The 21441-nt window shown below is 46.4% G+C and overlaps 1 protein-coding gene across 5 annotated transcripts in view; it reads left to right on the plus strand.

Annotated features, from left to right (window-relative positions):
• SLC41A2 (solute carrier family 41 member 2) overlaps positions 1–21441 on the plus strand; it is a 264977-nt gene that overhangs the window by 45067 nt on the left and 198469 nt on the right. The window contains exon 1 of one of the 5 annotated variants that reach the window (XM_063927764.1): positions 12799–12820. The exons of the other annotated variants lie outside the window; for them this stretch is intronic. The gene's annotated coding sequence lies outside the window, so the exon portion shown is untranslated. Of the gene's footprint in view, positions 1–12798; positions 12821–21441 lie in introns of those variants that run through there. 5 annotated transcript variants of the gene reach the window in all.

Below are 21441 nucleotides of genomic sequence, written 5' to 3' on the forward strand. Positions count from 1 at the left end.
CACCTTGGGATCTCAACGTGGTGTTGAGTTTCTTAAAATCACATTGGTTTCAGCCACTGAAAACCGTGGATCTGAAATATCTCACGTGGAAAGTGGTCATGTTATTGGCCTTGGCTTCAGCCAGGCGAGTGTCAGAATTGGCAGCTTTATCATGTAAAAGCCCTTATCTGATTTTCCATATGGATAGGGCAGAATTGAGGACTTGTCCCCAATTTCTCCCTAAGGTGGTGTCAGCGTTTCACCTGAACCAGCCTATTGTGGTGCCTGCAGCTACTAAGGATTTGGAGGACTCCAAGTTGCTAGACGTTGTCAGGGCCCTGAAAATATATGTTTCCAGGACGGCTGGAGTCAGAAAATCTGACTCGCTGTTTATCCTGTATGCACCCAACAAGCTGGGTGCTCCTGCTTCTAAGCAGTCTATTGCTCGCTGGATTTGTAGTACAATTCAGCTTGCACATTCTGTGGCAGGCCTGTCACAGCCAAAATCTGTAACTGCCCATTCCACAAGGAAGGTGGGCTCATCTTGGGCGGCTGCCCGAGGGGTCTCGGCTTTACAACTTTGCCGAGCAGCTACTTGGTCAGGGGCAAACACGTTTGCAAAATTCTACAAATTTGATACCCTGGCTGAGGAGGACCTGGAGTTCTCTCATTCGGTGCTGCAGAGTCATCCGCACTCTCCCGCCCGTTTGGGAGCTTTGGTATAATCCCCATGGTCCTTACGGAGTTCCCAGCATCCACTAGGACGTCAGAGAAAATAAGAATTTACTCACCGGTAATTCTATTTCTCGTAGTCCGTAGTGGATGCTGGGCACCCATCCCAAGTGCGGATTGTCTGCAATACTTGTAAATAGTTATTGTTAACTAAAGGGTTATTGTTGAGCCATCTGTTGAGAGGCTCAGTTGTTTTCATACTGTCAAACTGGATATAGTATCACGAGTTGTACGGTGTGGCTGGTAAGAGTCTTACCCGGGATTCTAAATCCTTCCTTATTATGTCAGCTCGTCCGGGCACAGTGTCCTAACTGAGGCTTGGAGGAGGGTCATAGTGGGAGGAGCCAGTGCACACCAGGTAGTCATAAATCTTTCTAGAGTGCCCAGCCTCCTTCGGAGCCCGCTATTCCCCATGGTCCTTACGGAGTTCCCAGCATCCACTACGGACTACGAGAAATAGAATTACCGGTGAGTAAATTCTTATTTTATCTGTGTTAATACTTATCTATATGCTTCTTTGTAAAAGAAGGAATACATGGCTGAGCATACTGAAAGCAAATGCTTATGAGAGCAAGTGCATAAAATGCTGCCTTTGTTTTATTACTATATGTATCTTTAAGTAAGTAAGTGTCATGACTTGTTTATGTTAAACAAATATATATATATATATATATATATATATATATATATCAAAACGCAATTATACCTAATTACTGCGCTGGTGCGGCAGCCCTCTAATTCGATCCTCCTGTTAGTGAGGACCATACAAAACAACACCTCCAGCAAATTGAATCAGAGGGCGCTCTCAATCACTTAAACTGGTTACCAACTAAAAATTGACCAAATGATTATGGCTTTGCACAATTTATTAAAAGCAAAGTATTGCCCAATCTAGTCAGAGGTAACCCTTTTTCACAATTACAGATCACAATATATGTCAAATGTACAATAGTGTAGGGTTTCTTTTCTCTCTGTCTTCAACCCAGACCTCCTAAAACCAAAACAGGTGTCGGTGCATCACTGCACGCGAGTCCTGGGAAACATGGTAGCTTCTTACGAGGCAATTCCATTCGACAGATTCCATACACGGATCTTTCAGTGGGATCTGTTAGACAAGTGGTCCGGATCGCATCTTCAGATGCATCGGCTGATCACCCTGTCCCCAAGGGCCAGGGTGTCTCTGCTGTGGTGGCTGCAGAGTGCTCATCTACTCGAGGGCCGCAGATTCGGCATACAGGACTGGGTCCTGGTGACCACGAATGCAAGCCTCCGAGGTAAGGGGGCAGTCACTCAGGGAAGAAACTTCCAAGGACTATGGTCGAGTCAGGAAGCTTCCCTACACATAAATATTCTGGAATTAAGGGCCATTTACAATGCCCTAAGTCAAGCAAAACCCCTGCTTCAAAACCAGCCAGTGCTGATTCAGTCAGACAACATCACGGCGGTCGCCCATGTAAACCGACAGGGCGGCACAAGAAGCAGGATGGCGATGGCAGAAGCCACAAGGATTCTCCGATGGGCAGAAAATCACGTGATAGCACTGTCAGCAGTGTTCATTCCGGGAGTGGACAACTGGGAAGCAGACTTCCTCAGCAGGCACGACCTCCACCCGGGAGAGTGGGGACTTCATCCAGAAGTCTTCCAGCTGATTGTAAATCGTTGGGAAAGGCCACAGGTGGACATGATGGCGTCCCGCCTCAACAAAAAGCTAAAAAGATATTGCGCCAGGTCAAGGGACCCTCAGGCGATAGCTGTGGACGCTCTAGTGACACCGTGGGTGTACCAGTCGGTTTATGTGTTCCCTCCTCTTCCTCTTATACCAAAGGTACTGAGGATAATAAGAAAGAGAGGAGTAAGAACTATACTCATCATTCCGGATTGGCCAAGAAGGACTTGGTACCCGGAACTACAAGAAATGATCTCAGAGAACCCTTGGCCTCTGCCGCTCCGACAGGACCTGCTACAGCAGGGGCCCTGTCTGTTCCAAGACTTACCGCGGCTGCGTTTGACGGCATGGTGGTTGAACGCCGGATCCTGATGGAGAAGGGCATTCCGGTTGAAATCATTCCTACGCTGATAAAAGCTAGGAAGGATGTGACAGCAAAACATTATCACCGCATATGGCGAAAATATGTTGCTTGGTGTGAGGCTATGAAGGCCCCAACAGAAGAATTTCAGCTGGGTCGATTTCTGCACTTCCTACAGTCAGGAGTGACTATGGGCCTAAAATTGGGATCCATTAAAGTCCAGATTTCGGCCCTGTCTATTTTCTTTCAAAAAGAACTGGCTTCAGTGCCTGAAGTTCAGACGTTTGTTAAGGGAGTGCTGCATATTCAGCCCCCTTTTGTGCCTCCAGTGGCACCTTGGGATCTCAACGTTTTGTTGGATTTCCTAAAATCACATTGGTTTGAGCCACTTCAGACCGTGGAGTTGAAATATCTCACGTGGAAAGTGGTCATGCTTTTGGCCTTGGCTTCGGCTAGGCGTGTGTCAGAATTGGCGGCTTTGTCATGTAAAAGCCCCTATCTGATCTTCCATATGGACAGGGCAGAATTGAGGACTCGTCCCCAATTTCTCCCTAAGGTGGTATCAGCGTTTCATTTGAACCAACCTATTGTGGTGCCTGCGGCTACTCGGGACTTGGAGGCTTCCAAGCTGCTGGATGTAGTCCGGGCCCTGAAAATCTATGTTTCCAGGACGGCTAGAGTCAGAAAAACTGACTCGCTGTTTATCCTGCATGCACCCAACAAGCTGGGTGCTCCTGCTTCTAAGCAGACTATTGCTCGCTAGATCTGTTGCACGATTCAACTTGCACATTCTGCGGCTGGACTGCCGCTTCCTAAATCAGTCAAAGCCCATTCCACGAGGAAGGTGGGCTCTTCTTGGGCGGCTGCCCGAGGGGTCTCGGCTTTCCAACTTTGCCGAGCTGCTACCTGGTCGGGATCAAATACGTTTGCAAATTTCTACAAGTTTGATACCCTGGCTGAGGAGGACCTTGAGTTTGCTCATTCGGTGCTGCAGAGTCATCCGCACTCTCCCGCCCGTTTGGGAGCTTTGGTATAATCCCCATGGTCCTTACGGAGTACCCAGCATCCACTAGGACGTCAGAGAAAATAAGATTTTACTCACCGGTAAATCTATTTCTCGTAGTCCGTAGTGGATGCTGGGAGCCCGTCCCAAGTGCGGAATTCTGCAATACTTGTATATAGTTATTGCTTAACTATAGGGTTATTGTTCTGAGCCATCAGTTCATGAGGCTCAGTTGTTGTTCATACTGTTAACTGGGTATAGTTATCACGAGTTGTACGGTGTGATTGGTGTGGCTGGTATGAGTCTTACCCTGGATTCCAAATCCTTTCCTTGTAATGTCAGCTCTTCCGGGCACAGTTTCCCTAACTGAGGTCTGGAGGAGGGGCATAGAGGGAGGAGCCAGTGCACACCAGATAGTACCTAATCTTTTCTTTAGAGTGCCCAGTCTCCTGCAGAGCCCGTCTATTCCCCATGGTCCTTACGGAGTACCCAGCATCCACTACGGACTACGAGAAATAGATTTACCGGTGAGTAAAATCTTATTATAAACTGTATATGTGCCTAATCCCCCGCCATAAATATTATTAAAAAAGCGGGAGAAGCCCGCCGCTGAAGGGGCGGGGCTATCTTCCTCAGCACAGCCAGCGCCATTTTCTCTTCACAGCTCCGCTGGAAGGACGCTCCCCAGGCTCTCCCCTGCAGTATACACTACGAGAAGGGTAAAAAAGAGAGGGGGGGCACATAAATTTAGGCGCAAAAGGTGATATAAGCAGCTATTGGGGGAAAATTCACTTTCTGTTAGTGTAAATCCCTCTGTTATATAGCGCTCTGGTGTGTGCTGGCATACTCTCTCTCTGTCTCCCCAAAGGACTTTGTGGGGTCCGGTCCTCAGTCAGAGCATTCCCTGTGTGTGTGTGTGCGGTGTGTCGGTACGGCTGTGTCGACATGTTTGATGAGGACGCTTACGTGGAGGCGGAGCAGGAGCCGATAAGTGTGATGTCGCCCCCTGCGGGGCCAACACCAGAGTGGATGGATATGTGGAAGGTATTAACCGACAGTGTCAACTCCTTGCATAAAAGGTTCGATGACTTAACAGCTTTGGGACAGCCGGCATCTCAGCCCGCGCCTGCCCAAGCGTCTCAGAGGCCATCAGGGGCTCAAAAACGCCCGCTACCTCAGATGGCAGACACAGATGTCGACACGGAGTCTGACTCCAGTGTCGACGAGGATAAGACAAATGTACAATCCACAAGGGCCATCCGATGCATGATTACGGCAATGAAAAATGTGTTGCACATTTCTGAAAAAGCAGCCAGTGACTTTTCCCCCATCTGTTGAGTTAAATGAATTGTGTGAAGAAGCGTGGTGTTCCCCAGATAAGAAATTAGTGATTTCTAAGCGGTTACTAATGGCGTACCCTTTCCCGCCAACGGATAGGTTACGCTGGGAGACATCCCCAAGGGTGGACAAGGCGCTCACACGCTTATCAAAAAAGGTGGCACTGCTGTCTCAGGATACGGCCGCCTTAAAGGAGCCTGCAGATAGAAAGCAGGAGGCTATCCTGAAGTCTGTGTATACACACTCAGGTACTATACTGAGACCTGCTATTGCTTCAGCATGGATGTGTAGTGCTGCAGCAGCATGGTCTGATTCCCTGTCAGATAACATTGATTTCCTTGACAGGGATACTATTTTGCTAACCATAGAGCATATTAAAGACGTAGTCTTATATATGAGGGATGCACAGAGGGACATTTGCCGGCTGGCATCTAGAATTAATGCAATGTCCATTTCTGCCAGGAGAGTATTATGGACTCGGCAGTGGACAGGTGATGCTGATTCTAAAAGGCACATGGAAGTTTTGCCTTATAAGGGTCAGGAATTGTTTGGGGACGGTCTCTCGGACCTCGTATCCACAGCAACAGCTGGGAAGTCGACTTTTTTACCTCAGGTTCCCTCACAGCCTAAGAAAGCACCATATTATCAAGTACAGTCCTTTCGGCCTCAGAAAGGCAAGCGGGTCAGAGGCGCGTCCTTTCTGCCCAGAGGCAGGGGTAGAGGGAAAAAGCTGCACCAGAAAGCCAGTTCCCAGGAATAAAAATCCTCCCCTGCTTCCACTAAGTCCACCGCATGACGCTGGGGCTCCACAGGTGGAGCCAGGTGCGGTGGGGGCCCGTCTCCGGAACTTCAGCGACCAGTAGGTTCGCTCACAGGTGGATCTCTGGGTTCTACAAGTGGTATCTCAGGGATACAAGCTGGAGTTCGAGACGTCTCCCCCTCGCCGTTACCTCAAATCAGCCTTGCCAGCTACTCCCCAGGAAAGGGAGGTAGTACTGGCGGCAATTCACAAGCTGTACCTCCAGCAGGTGATAATCAAAGTTCCCCTCCTTCAACAGGGGCGGGGTTACTATTCCACAATGTTTGTGGTACCGAAACCAGACGGTTCGGTAAGACCTATTCTAAATTTGAAATCCTTGAACACTTATATAAGGAAGTTCAAGTTCAAAATGGAATCGCTCAGGGCGGTTATTGCAAGCCTGGAAGAGGGGGATTTTATGGTATCACTGGACATCAAGGATGCTTACCTACATGTCCCCATTTACCCACCTCACCAGGAGTACCTCCGATTTGTGGTACAGGACTGCCATTACCAATTCCAGACGTTGCCGTTGGTCTGTCCACGGCACCGAGGGTATTTACCAAGGTAATGGCTGAAATGATGATACTCCTTCGAAAGAAGGGAGTTATAATTATCCCGTACTTGGACGATCTCCTTATAAAGGCGAGGTCCAGAGAACAGTTATTGGTAGGAGTAGCACTATCTCAGGAAGTGCTACAACAGCACGGCTGGATTCTGAATATCCCAAAGTCGCAGCTGGTTCCTACGACGCGTCTGCTGTTCTTGGGCATGATTCTTGACACAGAACAGAAGAAGGTGTTTCTCCCGGAGGAGAAGGCCAAGGAGTTGTCATCTCTGGTCAGAGACCTCCTGAAACCAAAACAGGTGTCGGTGCATCACTGCACGCGAGTCCTGGGAAAGATGGTAGCTTCTTACGAGGCAATTCCCTTCGGCAGGTTCCATGCAAGGATCTTTCAGTGGGATCTGTTAGACAAGTGGTCCGGATCGCATCTTCAGATGCATCGGCTGATCACCCTGTCCCCGAGGGCCAGGGTGTCTCTGCTGTGGTGGCTGCAGAGTGCTCATCTTCTCGAGGGCCGCAGATTCGGCATTCAGGACTGGGTCCTGGTGACCACGGATGCAAGCCTCCGAGGTTGGGGGGCAGTCACTCAGGGAAGAAACTTCCAAGGACAATGGTCGAGTCAGGAGACTTCCCTACACATAAATATTCCGGAACTAAGGGCCATTTACAATGCCCTAAGTCAAGCAGAACCCCTGCTTCAAAACCAGCCGGTGCTGATTCAGTCAGACAATATCACGGCTGTCGCCCATGTAAACCGACAGGGCGGCACAAGAAGCAGGATGGCGATGGCAGAAGCCACAAGGATTCTCCGATGGGCGGAGAATCACGTGCTAGCACTGTCAGCAGTGTTCATTCCGGGAGTGGACAACTGGGAAGCAGACTAACTCAGCAGGCACGACCTCCACCCGGGAGAGTGGGGACTTCATCCAGAAGTCTTCCAGCTGATTGTAAATCGTTGGGAAAGGCCACAGGTGGACATGATGGCGTCCCGCCTCAACAAAAAGCTAAAAAGATATTGCGCCAGATCAAGGGACCCTCAGGCGATAGCTGTGGACGCTCTAGTGACACCGTGGGTGTACCAGTCGGTTTATGTGTTCCCTCCTCTTCCTCTCATACCAAAGGTACTGAGGATAATAAGAAAGAGAGGAGTAAGAACTATACTCATTGTTCCGGAATGGCCAAGAAGAACTTGGTACCCGGAACTACAAGAAATGATCTCAGAGGACCCATGGCCTCTGCCGCTCCGACAGGACCTGTTACAGCAGGGGCCCTGTCTGTTCCAAGACTTACCGCGGCTGCGTTTGACGGCATGGCGGTTGAACGCCGGATCCTAATGGAAAAGGGCATTCCGGTTGAAGTCATTCCTACGCTGATAAAAGCTAGGAAGGATGTGACAGCAAAACATTATCACCGCATATGGCGAAAATATGTTGATTGGTGTGAGGCCATGAAGGCCCCAACAGAGGAATTTCAGCTGGGTCGATTTCTGCACTTCCTACAGTCAGGAGTGACTATGGGCCTAAAATTGGGATCCATAAAAGTCCAGATTTCGGCCCTGTCTATTTTCTTTCAAAATGAACTGGCTTCACTGCCTGAAGTTCAGACGTTTGTTAAGGGAGTGCTGCATATTCAGCCCCCTTTTGTGCCTCCAGTGGCACCTTGGGATCTCAACGTGGTGTTGGATTTCCTAAAATCACATTGGTTTGAGCCACTTCAGAACGTGGAGTTGAAGTATCTCACGTGGAAAGTGGTCATGCTTTTGGCCTTGGCTTCGGCTAGGCGTGTGTCAGAATTGGCGGCTTTGTCATGTAAAAGCCCTTATCTGATCTTCCATATGGACAGGGCAGAATTGAGGACTCGTCCCCAATTTCTCCCAAAGGTGGTATCAGCGTTTCAGTTGAACCAACCTATTGTGGTGCCTGCGGCTACTCGGGCCTTGGAGGATTCCAAGTTGCTGGACGTAGTCCGGGCCCTGAAAATCTATGTTTCCAGGACGGCTAGAGTCAGAAAAACTGACTCGCTGTTTATCCTGCATGCACCCAACAAGCTGAGTGCTCCTGCTTCTAAGCAGACTATTGCTCGCTGGATCTGTAGAACGATTCAACTTGCACATTCTGCGGCTGGACTGCCGCATCCTAAATCAGTAAAAGCCCATTCCACGAGGAAGGTGGGCTCTTCTTTGGCGGCTGCCCGAGGGGTCTCGGCTTTACAACTTTGCCGAGATGCTACTTGGTTGGGATCAAGCACTTTTGCAAAATTCTACAAGTTTGATACCCTGGCTGAGGAGGACCTTGAGTTTGCTCATTCGGTGCTGCAGAGTCATCCGCACTCTCCCGCCCGTTTGGGAGCTTTGGTATAATCCCCATGGTCCTTACGGAGTGCCCAGCATCCACTAGGACGTCAGAGAAAATAAGAATTTACTCACCGGTAATTCTATTTCTCGTAGTCCGTAGTGGATGGTGGGAGCCCGTCCCAAGTGCGGACTTTCTGCAATACTTGTATATAGTTATTGCTTAACTATAGTGTTATTGTTCTGAGCCATCTGTTGAATGAGGCTCAGTTGTTGTTCATACTGTTAACTGGGTATGGTTATCACAAGTTGTACGGTGTGATTGGTGTGGCTGGTATGAGTCTTACCCTGGATTCCAAATCCTTTCCTTGTAATGTCAGCTCTTCCGGGCACAGTTTCCCTAACTGAGGTCTGGAGGAGGGGCTTAGAGGGAGGAGCCAGTGCACACCAGATATAGTACCTAATCTTTCTTTTAAGAGTGCCCAGTCTCCTGCGGAGCCCGTTTATTCCCCATGGTCCTTACGGAGTACCCAGCATCCACTACGGACTACGAGAAATAGAATTACCGGTAAGTAAATTTTTATTTTTTACATTTGCAATTGCATGTTTAGTAATTTTGTTTTCAGTGTTTCTTTCTGCTATTGTATTTTGTCTTCAGTGATTTCATCTGGAGTACTTGCTCTCCAGGCAGGGGTACTGAATGTGCAACGTGATCTTAATTTGTTCTGAGTCCTTCCACCAAATGTTGGTAACCAAACAGTTGATACAGTATGCAACATTTGTGTCAACATCTTCTATTCCTGCACACGCTTCATTTCATTTAGGACTCTGTGACACACTGGGCGATTTTAGCCTAAAAATAAACTATTACGACATAAATGTCATTATCGTTTATTTTTAGGCTTCTATCGTCCAGTGTGTATGGGGTAATATTGGTGAACTATGTGCGCTCCCACACGCCATTCAGCGATCACCAATATTGAGCTGACATGCAGCTCAACCCATCAATATCGTGCTGAGCTGCATGTTCGGGAATGCCGGCGGTGACAACGCTGAACGCTATAGTTGAACAAACTGCTTTTGGTGGGAACAGCTTATGAAGCCCATCAGTGGCGCAACTAGTGAGCGCTGGGCCCAGGTGCAACAATTTGGTGTGCCCCCCCTTCTCCGGCCCCCAACTCATCACTGCGCAGTATCAATAATCACAATGATTTGGGTGGGTTATTTTGTTTCTGTGCAGGGTAAATACTGGCTGCTTTATTTTTACACTGTAATTTAGGTTTAATTTTGATCACACCCCACCCAAATCTAACTCTCTCTGCACATGTTATGTCTGCCCCCCCCCGCACTGCTCATGGTTTTGCCCATTAGAGAACAATTTTGCTGCTATGATCAGGTCCCAAGTATGTACCCAGCATAAGAATAAAAAAGAAGATTAGACACATTTTCCTGCGTGCTTATTTTAGCTCAGTTTAGATCCGTGTTTTCCGAGACTCAACAACTTATGCACTCCAATTATCACTTATAAAAAAAATCAGTTTATACAATACTGTTTATACTTTGGTATTCATATAATAATTTTATTTTAAAAAGTGCCCACCTACTGTATGTCTTTTGTATTAAACGAAACGTATCCGAATGTTTCAAATTTGCACTTTTCCACTGAATTATCATACATTCACAGATGTGATTCAAGTATAATTAAATTATAGTTCTATTCAGCCTGCAGATCGTAATGTAGGACCAGTAATATCCAATAATATCACAGAACGAAATCACTCCTGCAACATATATGCAGCCTGTATGTGCTGTATAGAAACAGAGGGATGATAGCCGCTTTTAGATGTTATTAATATATAGCAGAAACACAATATTCAAGCGGTCATAATAAAACACCGTCAGTCACTGTGAGGACATGCCGAAAGATGTCTTATATGGCTGCATTCACCACTCCAAAATATTGTCTGACCGCAGTGCTGCCGTCTGCAGTGACAATCGGTGTAGCGCTCTCTCACTGGCTGAATGAATTACTGGATAGATATGCTGTGTTAGGGGCTTATCTCCATCACTGTAATTTCATGCTCTCTTAAATTCATCACTAGATTCCAACAGGTGAATATGGATGATAGGTCTTTTTCCTGGAACGTGGATATTTATTCAGCTATAAGTGCACTATATTTATAACGCAGTGCCAAAATTCTTATTTGGTGTGCAGTGAGAGGTAAAAATGTTTATTCCAACTTGTATGAAAACACTGAAAAATTACTATACAGATATTTTTGTGTACCTCAAAATGCTGGAAAGATTAATTTAATGTAAAACACTTGTTTGCTATCATCTTTCAACCTTTAATTAAAAGTGCAAAAAAACAGCCATTTGACACATTTTTTAAACCTCCAGTGTTTTCCTTATGGCCACTAACATGGCCTTTTCTATGGTCTTGCTTTCTCAGTTGCCCTTTATTTGGGGTCCGTGATGGTTCTCCCACTCTATCATGCACTTCTCCTAGTTTGCATTTGGTAGAAAAGTCATGCAACTTTGCCGCCAATACAGTGAAATGGCATTGCTAATTGGATTTTGCACGTATTTGTGTGATGTGTGCAAGCTTCGTAATACAAACTTTCTTTTGCAAACGTGCTCCTAATTATATTGACCCCTTTGATATACAATTGACCTATCATTGACATCACCACAATGTTTGGCTGCATACTTTGGCTTCTATTACAGTAGCAAATCTTCACCAGTCTCCTTTGTGCCTCTGTGGGGTAGTGCATTCTGTGGCCATCACAAAGATTTGAATTCCCTGCTTAGATTGGAATGAATACAGGATGAGTGATGTCATTGTGTACAATGACCTTACTGCCTTTCTTTCCTCCCATCACTGCTTGAGCCCAGTCTGACTTCCAGTCTCTCCACTCCACTGAAACTGCCCTCAAAGAAGTCTGCAATTACCTCCATGCTTTCCAAATGTAAGTGTCACTAGGTTCCTTGCTTTTTCTTCTTGACCTCTCTGCTGGTTTTGACACTGTGGACCACTTTCTCCTTCTGCAAATCCTTCACTCCCTTGGTCTGCATGATACTGCCCTCTCCTGGCTGTCTGACCTCTCTGACCGTTGCTTCTGTGTCTCATCTCATGACCCCCCCCCACACACACACACACACACAAACACACACTTCCACTAACTGTAGGTGTCTTCCAAGGTTCTGTTCTTGGTCCTCTCCTATTCTCTGTCTATATGTCCTCTTTAGGGGAAATCATTAGTTCTTTTGACTTCCAATATCGTACCTATGCTAATGATTCTCAAATCTACCTTTCATCCCCTGACCTCTACCCTGCTCTCCTCACTCGTATCTCCAAATGTCTCTCTGCTATCTCTTCTTGGATGAGCCTTGGGGCACCTAACCCCAGTATTCTGCTACCCTGATACTTATGTCAGCGTCGTCTGCTGCTGTAGCTATGTTTATTTACCCTGTACTTGTCCTATATTGTCTTCAGCTGTAAATTACTATTTTCCTTTTTTTAATTATATAATGTGCTTTGAAATTTGGGCGCTGCTGATCCCTTGTGGTGCCATTTAAATAAAGGATAACAATAATAATAATAATACTAATTGTGCATCATTTGGTTCCACAAAAGTTGATAGAGCAAAAAAACTACAAAGCATATATCTTAAATAAACATGATACTGTCACTACATCAGTGGTTTTCTGAAACACAACACTAATGCAAAGGTTGGTTCTAGTTTTAATTCATGAATTTTATTATAAACTTTAAGGGATTAACCAAGGGATTCTCTGCATTTATGAACCTCATCATCAGGTGTAGTCCATGCTTTGTTAGCACAGAGCTGGCTGACTAACTCACCTGTACATCTTAAAACAAGATAGCAATTACATCAGGGCCTTGTCCCTCAAAGGTGGCGCTGCACTCCCTCATCCTCTGGTATGCTGCATGCGTTGTTCACAGGAGGACAGGTGACACAGAAGGCTCCTGCCTTATTTTCCACTGTATAAGAAGGCAGATGTCTTGGGGCTGGAAGTGAAGGCTTGCCGTGCTGCCGTTTGCCCACCACTATTATAAATTTCCGTAGGTGTTTATTCTTCCTACCTCTACTCTTGTGACTACAGTGCTATCTAATTTCGTATAGGACTGCCTTGTAGTTTTTCAACAAAATTTAATCTCTTGTAAATAATTCTCTACTATTTGAAAATTATAGTCATAAATATTTAATTTGATTAATTTGCAATCTAATATAAAATTTGAGTTCTAAAATGTTTTTATGAAGTATTGTAGAGCTCTTCAGTTTTGTCTATAGTGATTTTATAACCCAATAAAGTGATGTGGTGTTTTTTTTAAATCTCTTTTAAAGAGATTGGTTACAACATACTTGCCTACCTGACCCTCTCCATGAGTGAGAAAATGCTCTGTTCCTGGACTTTCCTGGTAATGTATGATTGCCATCACCTGTGGGGAAACGCCTTTTTTATCAATTACCTAGCTCACCACAGGTGATGGCAATCATACATTACCAGGAAAGTCTAGGAACAGAGCATTTTCTCCCTCATGGAGAGGATCAGGTAGGCAAGTATGGGTTACAATAGATTTTTGGGTAAAACAATAGGATGTCATCTGCGTATAGGGTAATTTTTACGGGGGCTGGTGTTACATCCATTGCTGTTGCAAATAGTAAATGGGCGAAGGGGGAAAGTGTTTTCTATTATTAAAAAATATGGTACATGGTGGCTGTGTTTTGCATTACAGCGTCACACTGCTGTGGTCATGTGTTTGATTTAAACTAATTCCCAATCGGTGTGGAGTTTGTATATGTCCCGTGTTTACACAGGATTCCTCTGGGTGCTCTGGTTTCCTCCAGGAATCCCAAGACATACTGCCAGGGCTGTGGAATCTGAGACATTTTTTTGTGGAGTCTGCCTTTTTTATGGGGAAATATTATGCTGGATGACAGATACTAACCGTGGAGTCATTTAATTAAAACTATATAGAAAGGAAGCTACAATCTGCACTGTGTCATCTTATATAACTAAATATAACAATACTCTAGCAGTAGTGCACACAGGGGGGTTTCTGGTTGCACAGAAACCCCCCTGATGGACTGAATTTGCTTTTTAGAGATGGAGACAGCTGTGTCTCCGTCTCAACAGTGGCGGAACCCCCGGAGACAACGAAGGCGCCTGCAGCAGGGCACCAAGACCTGAAGGGGAACTTCTCCTTCGTTCCATTATCCCAGTACTCAGAGCTCCCACTCTGTTACTAGTCTGACAAAGGACTGAGAAGAGCGGAGCACTGATCAGCTTCAGTGGTGCTCCCGCTCCCTCGTAACTGCCATCATGTAGCTGGTTCGGTCATAGAGGGAGTCAGGACATGTGCCCTGAAGAGGAGTCTTTGTGGCAGAGGCTAGGAGTAGGGTTATGCAGGTCCATATCTCCGCTGGTTGCCATCCCACAGGGATGCAGAGGTGACGCTGCCTGACAGTGGAGCTGGAGGAGAGAGCGGCACTTAGGTAAGAGATGGGGCTCGGATATTCCCCAAACCCCTCACAGGCTCAGTGTCTATGGGCTATATTTAATCACAAAAATAGTTCACAATACTTCACTGCTGCTGGGAAAAGGGGCATTGCAGTCCACTGCTGCGGCGCAGGGGTACCTGCGTCTTAATTTATCATGATCACCCCCCTCCCAGTGCCCCCCTCCTCCTCCACAGTGACACTCATCGGGAGCTTCTTACCCAGATCGCACACCACCATCTTCCCCAATATATCTGTGCCGGATGTTATGCAGAGCTCCCTGGCAGTGATTTGCCCAGACTTTTTCTGAATAGAATCTTCTAGGACTTCAGTGTGCACGTCACAGCAGCTCAAGGATCTTGATGGGTTTTTTTCTGTAGTACTTCAAACTCGTACGTTTTTACTGATGGGCACAGTGGGGGGGATGAGGGGCACATTAAAGAACATACTGTACAGAAAGGGGGTTAAGAAACACAAGAACAGAGAAACAATGGAAGGGATATGTCAGAAGCACATTTTGGTAAGCAGCAATGAGAACACACACACACACACACACACACACACACACACACACACAATAATTACTGATGGGGTAAGGAGAACATTATAATAATAACTACTAATAAGTGGTGGTGGCGTGAGGAGCACATTACACATTATACTATTATTGATGGAAGGGTGAGGAGCACATTATATTAATAACTGATATGTGGGGAGCATATTATAATCATTACTGATGTTTGGCGAAGAGTACATTATAATAATTAATGATGGGGTGTTTTTGAAGTCTACAGGAGGCAGAGTTTCCTCAACAGTGCAACATTGCACCTACTATTTGATTATACAAGTTACTGGATGCAGTCTCGGGAAATATACATTTGAAATTCTCCAAGGTGTGTGCAGTTACATAAAATACTGCATGTGAGGAGTGGCAGGCTGCCTGCACCATTAACCTGTGAGGCTATCCTTGAATAGGATCCAATATATCTGGGGTGTAACGATATATGGATTACCAAAAGCAGATAGAACCTTTCGCTGAATTGCTGTCACAAATAACTGAGTATCTGCATGTTGCAACAAAGTATATGTTTTAAACCATCTGGAGTAACTGTATCCACTGTGGATACCAACTGCACCAACTGATACATTTGTATCTTTCTAAGGGGTGGGGAACCTCAGGCCCGAGGGCCGTATAAGGCCCTCTAAGACACTTGATCCGGCCCAGCCAGGCTCACCTAAACGAGAGGAGATGCCGAGCGCCCGCTGAGATTTTACCACCAGCGGGCACCCGGCTCCTCAGCAGCAGCCGGACGCAGGAGCTCACTCCTGAGCTCCAGCTTCTGGCTCAGGCAGTGTACATGTGGTGCTATGGGAGAGACGTCATGACATCTCTCCCATAGTTCCGAGGAGAGGGAGGGCAGCGGTCCGGAAGCAGGAGCAGGGCTGGTGAGCATTGTGTTTTTTTTTCTTCTTTTAATGTGTGTGTGTAAGCGGCGCTACTAGGGGGCATATTTAATGGGGCATAACTACAGGGGGCATATCTAATGGGGCATAACTACAGGGGGCATATTTAATGGGGTATAACAACTGACGGGGCATATCTAATGAGCCAAAACAACTGACAGTGGAGATATTTAATGGGGCATAACAACTGACTGGGGGCAAATCTAATCGGGCATAACAAGTGACTGGGGGCATAACTACTGACTGGGGGCAGGCTAATTTTTAAGTTGATAATTTTTGTATGGCCCCCGAAGGATTTTATAAATATCCAAATGGCCCATTGGTAGAAAAAAGGTTCCCCACCCCTGCTTTATACTATTCTTACATCCATCACTGAGCAGACAGCACCAGCATGAGGCATAACGTCAGGGGATCACATATATGTGTTCTTGTGTGTTTATATGTGTGTCTGTAGGTGTTTGTGTTTTATGTGTTTGTTTGTTTGTGTATGTACAGTATGTATGTGTTTGTGTGTATTCTGTATGTAGGTGTGTTTGTATAGTGTATATGCATGTGTGCATGTGTATATGTTTGTGTTCTATATGTGTGTATGCGTATGTGTTCTAAGGGCGTGTATGTATGTGTGTGCGGAACCCACCCTTTCCCACCTTCAAATCCTGCGTTTGCCTCTGACAAATAACTGGAACCCCCCCCCCAGGAAAATCCTGCATTTGCCTCTGTCTAGAAGTGCATAATAATCAAGAACAAATGGATTCAATATAACAATAAAATGCAAAGAAAAACACATGAAAGGCTCATTATGAATGCCATAAGCCCACATTTGTTTCCCAGTTGGTGAAGTGACAAATGCCTGCACTTTGGAGAAATAGAGGTTATGTGTAAAACTGCTTTTGCCAATTTAGGATCAGGTCAATGTAAACAAAATGTTAAGCCAATATATCTTAGAAACTGTTTTTGGCTGGTAGCAGCCTCACACAGGTTCCAAGTCCTAGCTGTTGATATCCGGTTTATAAGCAGAATGTAGTTGCAGCAGCAGTTATTAAACAGGTGAATCGCGGTCAGCATGCTGTCACTGGATCTCCATATATGATACAAATGTCAAGTGCAAGAAGTGTAAGAAGAATAAAAGGTAGCTTTAGATTCCTCACTAGTTTCTGTGTCAAAGGATCATTAATATGTTAATGTTTAAGGTGAAGGTCTTGCAAATCCTATAATTTAAGCATGTGTTAAATAGGTTATTGGGGAATTTAGGAGTCTATTCAGGTTGGGTGGCAATCATGATCCAACTCACAGTTTCCCGATTGTTGGAAAACTGTGCATGTGCAGGATCCGTTATGCGCATGTGCAGATCGCATTGCAGAGATGCGAACGCTTCTTTCCAGCTGACAGGCAGAGGCGTTCGGGGGATGGGCAGGGTTGGCCGGCATTGTCACCCCTGTTTTTTACATGTGTGGCGAGGCCAAGGACTGCGACAGCAAGTCTCAATAAGCTCAGTTTACACAGCCTGCAGTCACAGATGAACATTGTGATCAGTGGTTTCGATGTTCATCCACAATTGTATGTCACCCCCGTTTTCCGAGAGTGGCGAGGCAAAGGACTGCGTCGCAAAACTCAGTTTCCCTGGCCTTGAAAGCTGCCCTGCCGTAGCAGATGAACATTGAGTTTATTCAGAATTGCGATCTTCACCTCCTTCTGCATTTGCATTGCTAAAGACTGTGAGCAGTTCTGTAAATACAATCTTTCGTGAATTAGGCCCATAATCCCCTTGCCAGAAGAGATGAGTTTTCATGAAACGCTTGAAGGCTTGTAGGTGAGAAAAAAGTCTTACCTTAAAAGCAAGATGGCAGTCGCCAGCTGGGTAAAGAAAGAACATGGTAGCGAAGTAGATAATAAAAATGATGTAAAACTAGAGCACAAAATGATATTTTAAAAAAAATAGATGAAAGAGAATGCAAAACAGTCTTACTGTGGGCCTTTTCATGACACAAGCCAGTGCGCATTGTGATTTTACAGGCTGTCATTGTACTTATCTACTCCTTACAGTGCTGATGCTAGAGAAGATAGGTACTGCTGTGTTCCGTGCTCTCTGCAGAGAGAGGTGAATTAATGGTAGTTTGAGCGCAGCATGATCATAGATGTCTATAACTGCCTCAAACTTGCTCTGATTACATATCTTCTGGTGAATGGAATCACTTTGTAGTCTTATTACAGTAATGATCAATCCTGGGTTGTTGTTGACTCCCATATGGTATAAATTACATTTGCAGAAGTAATTTAGACAAAAATGCATTATTACCAGTTATTTATATAGCTCACACACATTCCGCAGTGCTTTACAGAAAATATTTGGCCATTCACATCAGTTCCTGCCCCAGATTGGATACACATACCTCCCAACATGACCCTCTGCTCTGCTTCTGTACTTTTTCTTAATGTATGATTGCCGGCACCTGTTTTGAACAATTTAATGGATAAGAAAGGTGTTTCACCACAGGTGACGGCAATCATACATTAAGCGGGAAGTCCTGAAGCAGAGCATTCTGTCCCTCCTGGAGAGGGTCATGTTGGGAGGTATGGATACGGGATCCCATCGCTTGGGATGCCAGCTGTCAAAATACTGACATCCGCATCCCGTAGCTTAAGATCCCGACAGCTACTAAACCCTCTAACCTTAATCTGCCTTTCTTGCAGCCTGAATCCCGACCTATAGGGTAGGGATTCCGGCATCTGTATTCGGACTGCCGGGATCCTGACCGCATATCCCTGCCCCAGTGGAGTTTACAATCTCATTACAAATTCAGATGTGGTTAGAGGTGCTATCGCTGCAACTTACATAGAGACAAAAGATAGTATTCATACAAAAGTGCTCAAGTGGCAAAGTAGGTAGTTCTGAGGAACATGCATACAGAGATTAAAAACAAATTTCTCTGACGTCCTAGTGGATGCTGGGTACTCATTAAGGACCATGGGGAATAGACGGGCTCCGCAGGAGACTGGGCACTCTAAAAGAAAGAATAGGTCCTATCTGGTGTGCACTGGCTCCTCCCCCTATGCCCCTCCTCCAGACCTCAGTTAGAATCTGTGCCCGGCTCGAGCTGGTTGCACACTAGGGGCTCTCCTGAGCTTCTAGTAAAGAAAGTATTTGTTAGGTTTTTTATTTTCAGTGAGATCTGCTGGCAACAGACTCACTGCTACGAGGGACTTAGGGGAGAGAAGCGAACCTACGTGCTTGCAGCTAGCTTGGGCTTCTAGGCTACTGGACACCATTAGCTCCAGAGGGATCGAACACAGGCCCAGCCTCGGTCGTCCGGTCCCGGAGCCGCGCCGCCGTCCCCCTTGCAGAGCAGAAGCAAGAAGAACATCTTGGAAATCGGCGACTGAAGACTCCGGTCTTCATTAAGGTAGCGCACAGCACTGCAGCTGTGCGCCATTGCTCCCTATGCACACCACATACTCCGGTATCTGATGGGTGCAGGGCGCTGGGGGGGGGGGGCGCCCTGGGCTGCAATTAGAGTACCTTACATTGGCAAACAGCACATAATATAGTCTAAAAAACTATATATGTGCAAAAATCCCCTGCCATAATATTAATATAAGAGCGGGAGAAGTCTGCCGAGAAGGGGGCGGGGCTATCTCCCTCAGCACACTGGCTCCATTTCCTCTTCACAGCTCCGCTGGAAGACAGCTCCCCAGGCTCTCCCCTGCAGTTTCCAGGCTCAAAGGGTAAAAAAGAGAGGGGGGGGGGCACTAAATTTAGGCGCAAAACTGTATATGTAAAGCAGCTATAGGGAAAAATCACTTTGTGTTAGTGTAAATCCCTGATTATATAGCGCTGCGGTGTGTGCTGGCATACTCTCTCTCTGTCTCCCCAAAGGACTTTGTGGGGTCCTGTCCTCAGTCAGAGCATTCCCTGTGTGTGTGTGTGTGCGGTGTGTCGGTACGGCTGTGTCGACATGTTTGATGAGGAGGCTTATGTGGAGGCGGAGCAGGTGCCGATAAGTGTGATGTCACCCCCTGCGGGGTCGACACCAGAGTGGATGGATATGTGGAAGGTTTTACACGACAGTGTCAACTCCTTGCATAAAAGGTTCGATGACATAACAGCTGTGGGACAGCCGGCTTCTCAGCCAGTGCCTGCCCAGGCGTCTCAAAGGCCATCAGGGGCTCAAAAACGCCCGCTACCTCAGATGGCAGACACAGATGTCGACACAGAGTCTGACTCCAGTGTCGACGAGGACGAGACTAATGTACATTCCACTAGGGCCATCCGTTGCATGATTACGGCAATGAAAAATGTGTTGCACATTTCTGACATTAACCCAGGTACCACTAAAAAGGGTATTATGTTTGGGGAGAAAAAGCAACCAGTGGTTTTTCCCCCATCAGATGAGTTGAATGAAGTGTGTGAAGAAGCGTGGGATTCCCCCGATAAGAAACTAGTGATTTCTAAAAAGTTACTGATGGCGTACCCTTTCCCACCAGAGGACAGGTTACGTTGAGAGACATCCCCGAGGGTAGATAAGGCGCTCACAGCTTGTCAAAAAAGGTGGCACTGCCGTCTGAGGATACGGCCGCCTTAAAGGAGCCTGTGGATAGAAAGCAGGAGGCTATCCTGAAGTCTGTATATACACACTCAGGTACTATACTGAGACCTGCAATTGCTTCAGCTTGGATGTGTAGTGCTGCAGCGGCGTGGTCCGATACCCTGTCGGAAAATATTGATTCCCTCGACAGGGATACGATTTTGCTAACCATAGAGCATATTAAAGACGTCGTCTTATATATGAGAGATGCACAGAGGGATATTTGCCGGCTGGAATCTAGAATTAATGCAATGTCCATTTCTGCCTGGAGAGTATTATGGACTCGGCAGTGGAAAGGTGATGCGGATTCTAAAAGGCACATGGAGGTTTTGCCTTACAAGGGTGAGGAATTGATTGGGGATGGTCTCTCAGACCTCGTTTCCACAGCAACAGCTGGGAAGTCGACATTTTTACCTCAGGTTCCCTCACAGCCTAAGAAAGCACCGTATTATCAGGTACAGTCCTTTCGGCCCCAGAAAGGCAAGTGGGTTAAAGGCGCGTCCTTTCTGCCCAGAGGCAGGGGTAGAGGGAAAAAGCTGCACCATACAGCCAGTTCCCAAGAACAAAAATCCTCCCCTGCTTCCACTAAGTCCACCGCATGACGCTGGGGCTCCACTGGTGGAGCCAGGTGCGGTGGGGGTCCATCTCTGGAATTTCTGCGACCAGTGGGTTCGCTCACAGGTGGATCTCTGGGTTCTACAAGTGGTTTCTCAGGGATACAAGCTGGAATTCGAGGCGTCTCCCCCTCGCCGTTACCTCAAATCAGCCTTGCCAGCTACTCCCCAGGACAGGGAGGTAGTACTGGCGGCAATTCACAAGCTGTACCTCCAGCAGGTGATAATAAAAGTTCCCCTCCTTCAACAGGGGCGGGGTTACTGTTCCACAATGTTTGTGGTACCGAAACCAGACGGTTCGGTGAGACCTATTCTAAATTTGAAATCCTTGAACACTTATATAAGGAAGTTCAATTTCAAAATGGAATCGCTCAGGGCGGTTATTGCAAGCCTGGAAGAGGGGGATTACATGGTATCACTGGACATCAAGGATGCTTACCTACATGTCCCCATTTACCCACCTCACCAGGTGTACCTCCGTTTTGTGGTACAGGACTGCCATTACCAATTCCAAACGTTGCC

Source organism: Pseudophryne corroboree, chromosome 6 (assembly GCF_028390025.1).
Source record: "Pseudophryne corroboree isolate aPseCor3 chromosome 6, aPseCor3.hap2, whole genome shotgun sequence".
NCBI classification, from domain to species: Eukaryota; Metazoa; Chordata; class Amphibia; order Anura; family Myobatrachidae; genus Pseudophryne; species Pseudophryne corroboree.